We start from the raw sequence: 7,034 nt of genomic DNA, 5'->3' as shown, positions 1-7,034 counted from the left end.
ACAACTACCACACTACAACTAGTACTCCACAACTACCACACCATAACTAGTACATCACAACTAGTACACCACTACTACGACACCACAACTAGTACAAAACTTCTTCAACACCACAACTAGTAAACCACTACTACAACACCACAAGTGTTGTAGTAGTGGTTTACTAGTCATATCACAACTAGAACACCACTAATACCACACCACAACTAGTACACCACTACTACCACACTACAACCAGTACACCACTACTACCACACTACAACTAGTACACCAGTACTACCACTCCACAACTGGTACACCACTACTACCACACCATAACTAGTCCACCACTACTACCACACCACAACTAGTACAAACTTACTACCTCACCCCTACTTGTACACCACTACTACCACACCACAACTAGTACACCACTACTATCACACCACCACTAGTTCACCACTACTTCCACACCACCAATAGAACAACACTACTAGCACACCACAAAAAGTACACCACTACTACCAAATAACAACTATTACAACACTACTACTACACCACAACTTGTAGACCACCACTAGTACACCATTACTACCACACCAGAAATAGTACACCACTACCAGTATACCAATACTACCACACCACAACTAGTACACTACTACTACCACTCCACAACTAGTACACCACTACTACCACACCATCATTAGTATACCACTACTACCACACCATCACTAGTACATCACTACTACCACACCATCACTAGTACACCTCTACTACCATACCACAACTAGATCACCACTACTACCACACCGCCACTAGAACACCACTACTAACACACTACCACTAGTACACCACTACTACCACACAACAACTAGTACTCCACTACTACCACAATACCACTAGTACACCACTACTACCACACCATCACTAGTACACCACTACTTCCACACCACATCTAGTACACCACTACTACCACACCACAACTAGTACACCACAACTACCACACCACTACAACCACCCTATCACTTGTTCACGACTACTACCACACAACCACTAGTACACCACTACTAAACACCATAACTAATACACCACAACTAGTACCCCACTACTACTACCACATTATTACGAGTACACCACTTCTACCACACCACAACTAGTACACCACTACTACCACACCATAAGTGGTACACCACTACTACCACACTACAACTAGTACACCACTACTACTACACCACTACTACCACTCCACAACTTGTACACAACTACTACGACACCACAACTAGTACTCAACTACTACCACACCAGGACTAGTACAACACTACTACCACACCAGAACTAGTACACCACTACTACCACACTACAACTAGTAAACCACTACTAACATACTAAAACTAGTACACCGCTACTACCACACCACAACTAAAACACCATTACTACCACACCACAACTAGTACACCACTACTACCACACCACAACTAGTACACCACTACTTCCACATCAAAACTAGTACACCACTACTACCACACCTCAAATAGTACACCTCTACTACCACACCAACACTTGTACACCACTACTACCACACCACAACTAGTACACCACTACTACAACACCACAACTAGCACACAACTACAACCACACCACAAGTAATACACCACTACTAATATACCCCAAATAGTACACCACTATTACAACACCACAACTAGTACACCTCTACTACCACACCACAACTACCACACCACAATTAGTACACCACCACCATTACATAACTTCAACAACATCACGATTAGTACACCACTACTACAACAACTAGTACACCACTACTGCCACACCCCTACTAGTACACCACTACTAACTCTTCATAAATAGTACACCGCAATTACCACATTACAACTACCACACCATAACAAGTACACAACTGCTATCACAGCACAACTACCACACTACAACTAGTACTCCACAACTACCACACCATAACTAGTCACATCACAACTAGAACACCACTAATACCACACCACAACTAGTACACCACTACTACCACACTACAACTAGTACACCACTACTACCACACTACAACTAGTACACCAGTACTACCACACCACAACTGGTACACCACTACTACCACACCATAACTAGTCCACCACTACTACCACACCACAACTAGTACAAACTTACTACCTCACCCCTACTTGTACACCACTACTACCACACCACAACTAGTACACCACTACTATCACACCACCACTAGTTCACCACTACTACCACACCACCAATAGAACAACACTACTAGCACACCACCAAAAGTACACCACTACTACCAAATAACAACAACTATTACAACACTACTACTACACCACAACTTGTAGACCACCACTACTACCACACCACAACTTGTAGACCACCACTAGTACACCATTACTACCACACCAGAAATAGTACACCACCAATAGTACACCACTACCAGTATACCAATACTACCACACCACAACTAGTACACTACTACTACCACTCCACAACTAGTACACCACTACTACCACACCATCATTAGTATACCACTACTACCACACCATCACTAGTACATCACTACTACCACACCATCACTAGTACACCTCTACTACCATACCACAACTAGATCACCACTACTACCACACCGCCACTAGAACACCACTACTAACACACTACCACTAGTACACCACTACTACCACACAACAACTAGTACTCCACTACTACCACAATACCACTTGTACACCACTACTACCACACCATCACTAGTACACCACTACTTCCACACTACATCTAGTACACCACTACTACCACACCACAACTAGTACACCTCAACTACCACACCACTAGTACACCACTACTACCACACCATCACTTGTTCACTACTACTACCACACAACCACTAGTACACCACTACTAAACACCATAACTAATACACCACAACTACCTCACCACAACTAGTACCCCACTACTACACCACTACTACCACACCATTACGAGTACACCACTTCTACCACATCACAACTAGTACACTACTACTACCACACCACAAGTGGTACACCACTACTACCACACTACAACTAGTACACCACTACTACTACACCACTAATACCACTCCACATCTTGTACACAACTACTACGACTCCACAACTTGTACACCACAACTAGTACTCAACTACTACCACACCAGGACTAGTACACCACTACTACCACACCAGAACTTGTACTCCACAACTACCACACCATAACTAGTACATCACAACTACCTCACAATGAGGGATGGTGTTACTACTACTTCTATCACCACGATCTCCATCAGCAGGAGCAGTAGCGAGTGTGGTAGTGGTGTGTGTAGGGAGACAAGCACTTGTGGTGCGTGTGACACCAGCAGGGGTGACACCAGCCGCGCCCTGGTCGCTACGGTCACCAGCACCAACGTGGGAGGGGGGCTATCACCATAGCCGACTGGAGTAGGTGGGGAGGACACAACCACCTCCCTGGTGTTTATGTGTATGTGTGTGTTTCCCAAGAATATGAAAATATTCCCTCTGGAGGTGGTTCTGGTGGTGCTGCTGCTGCTGCTCACACCGCGGCTGCTAGCTTTCTCCAGGTAATCTACAAAAAAAGTTTACATTACTAGCATAACACACACACACACACTCACTCTTCCCATTATTGTTATTATTTGTTACTACTACATCAACATTAGCAAACAACAACAAGAAGCATCTTAGCACAATATAACTCGTCAGATTGTCAGTATCAAATTTGTTCAATGTCAACCAATATTATTTGACTAGTTGTATATAAAAAGTGCTTTAATTGTCCCAAGTTTCAGTACTGCAGCATAAATAGAAAGGGAGATTTTTTTGTTTTTGTTTTTTTTTCAACGTTTTTTACACATTTTCAAGTCCACACTTCAGAACACACGTTTCAGATATAATTATTCTGTGACACTTTTCTGACACATTAGCATATAATAAAGGACCTTGAGATATAGAATTTCCAAAACATCTTTAGTTTTCCTAATACAAATGTTCAAAGTTCCCAAATTTTTTTTTGCAAATATGGCATGTTTATTGCTATTATAAAATCAATAAATGAACATAGAGAAAAATGAAAACTCTCAAATGTAGAGACCTGTCCTCCACATATACTGTGTAAGTTTCATGTAAATTTAATAGAAAATGAATCAGTTTTGTAAACGTTTGTGTCAATTGAAAAAAAGGTTCTAAAATCTGTGGCTGAGGTTGGCATCAACCAATTTTCTCCAAAATTGGCGTCCTTGCAGATAGGCTTACGTACAGTCAGGAGTGTAAGTTTGATGCAAATCGCCCGAAAAAAAAAGTTTTTTTTTTTTCTTAAAATTTTTTTCAATTAAACTAATTATAATATTTGTTTAATATATACTATTGTGATAGCAAAGAGTCATAGCTATGATTTCAGTTGACACTTTTGATTGATAATCGATTTTGACCATTTTGGCATAATTTTCACAACTACTTCAATATTTTTTTTCTCCCTTCCTATTTATGCTACGATGCTGAAACTTATTCCAAATGAAACACGTTTCATATAGAACTTGTCAAAAAAGTTTGATTGAAATCGAACGAGTTTTCATTTGTTGCATTTTTAGGGCAAATTGGGAACTGACGCCCCCTTAAGGGAAACATACCACGTATTATTGCCAGGGCTTGACCTAAGCGCTCATCACCATCTGAGTGAGGAGAGGCTACACCGGCAGCAGCAGCAGCAGAGGCTCGTGCGGACATCTTGGATTGGTGGGTGGGTGGATGGAGTGTTTACCCTACCAGGTCAGGGGTGAGCTATATACCCCCTTTCAAGAGGGTGCCTCCTTACCACACACCTCCACCTCCCACAGCGTTAATAATAATAATAAAAATAATTAATAAGGATAATATAAAAGAATCAACTTTAGATTTGTTTATTAAGAGATAATAGGAAGAAGTAGATGTACTACATCTCCTCGACATACAGGACATTTGTCACATCTTGTTACACAATCCAAACATATTACCATATGCCTACACGGAATGAGAACAGTGTTTATTTCTTGAGTGAAGCACACCTTGCAATAAAACCTACCTACACCAGGCATTGCATTCTCTTCCGCAACAACAACATCCACACGTTCATCTACCTCCACTACTGGGGGAACTGGGCAGGGGAAAATAACACCTTGGGACGATAATACTTCTAAGAGAGATTCAGCTACCGCATCTGTGTCCTCACTTTCATCCACTCGATCTAAAAACCATAACAACACCTCGTCACAGTTAGATTCGCCAAGGAGAGGTAATATATCCTTTTTAATCTTGAGTTATTCTCTTAGCGCAGCTCGCAGGGCGATGTATGGAAATCTCACTGTAGCAGCGAGTCCATTGAAATAATCAAGTCCATGCAGGAGCGTGTTAATCAGTGTTTCGTCAATGGGTTTTGTCAGTCGAGGAGGGGAGAAAGGGACCGCATTTTTAATGAAAGCTCGATCCTTCTTCAAGTTTAAGTAGATGCAGTCGGGGTAATAACGAGCGTGGAGCGTCCAGGGGTCGTCCGAAGGTATGAAGTTAACAAGTCCACCACCACAATAAAAGCATCATATATGGTCTCCAACTCCTAAGAAAAAAGAAAAATATATAAATATTTTTTTTATAAATAAATAAATAAATGAGAAAGTAAATACCAGAACGTCTCAAATAGACTTGGCTAGTGTGATTATATTAAGACAATAATAATAATAATAATAATAATAATAATAATAATAATAATAACAATAATAATAATAATAATAATAATAATAATAATAATAACAATAATAATAATAATAATAATAATAATAATAATAATAATAATATCTTCCACTACTCACCACAAGAGAAAAAGCCAGCACGGGACAATTCTGCTGGAGACTGACCACACATATCAGGCCAGATGATTCCAAATGATGCCAAACGAGACTTATACTCCGCCATCTCCGGGTATATGGGCATAGAGAATGGTAGAATTCCCGAGTTTTCCCCACACACACACACATATATATATATATATATATATATATATATATATATATATATATATATATATATATATATATATATATATATATATATATATATATATATATATATATATATATATATATATATATATATATATATATATATATATATATATATATATATATATATATTATATTATATATATATATATATATATATATATATATATATATATATATATATATATATATAGATACGCTCACCATTCCTATAAACGCAACATGAAAGATAACTATGTGTTCAAACACACACACACACACACACACACACACACACACACACACACACACACACACACACACACACACACACACACACACACACACACATACACACACACACACACACACACACACACACACACAATCTTATTATCAAGCTATTCACAATTACTATACAACCAACGTTATTCACAGAAACTAAGAGATAACACATAATTGTGATGGGTACTTACAACTGTTAGCTGAATTTCTCACTCTTTCCAGTTGCAGGACGGAATAAGTGAAATTCAATCCATAGGCGTAGACCATGTTGCTTACAACAATGCTGACATTTTCAGTGCGTTTACCACTGATGAAAGGACAGTGTGGTGCTGCAGCTACATGTCGACTGCGAGGGGTGTCCTCCCCCTCCACCCACCCTCCAATTAACGCATAACAGAAACTGCATATGCAGAAATCCACGGATTTGGTGAAGTATAATCCATCATTGGCTAAATCCTGGGGCAAAACCAAGTCAAGACGCCATCCCACAAAAGTGTTTAGTCTCATCTGCTCACAACGCAATCGTTCCATGCTGCGGAAAGTTTTGGTGCGAAAGACGTCCATGCTTGGTCGAACACTCAAAATTGTGGTAAAGGTTTGACCGTTCCCGGCCTATTTATCCTCGAGAATGGGGTGACGCATTTCGCTACATATTCATTGAGAAATCTATGTATTAGCTTAAAGGTAAACCCAACTAGTTTAAGCAGTGCTGGTA

This window comes from Procambarus clarkii, chromosome 54 (assembly GCF_040958095.1).
Source record: "Procambarus clarkii isolate CNS0578487 chromosome 54, FALCON_Pclarkii_2.0, whole genome shotgun sequence".
Classification (NCBI taxonomy): Eukaryota; Metazoa; Arthropoda; class Malacostraca; order Decapoda; family Cambaridae; genus Procambarus; species Procambarus clarkii.
The sequence above is the reverse complement of the archived record's forward strand: the minus strand, read 5'-3'. Positions refer to the sequence as shown.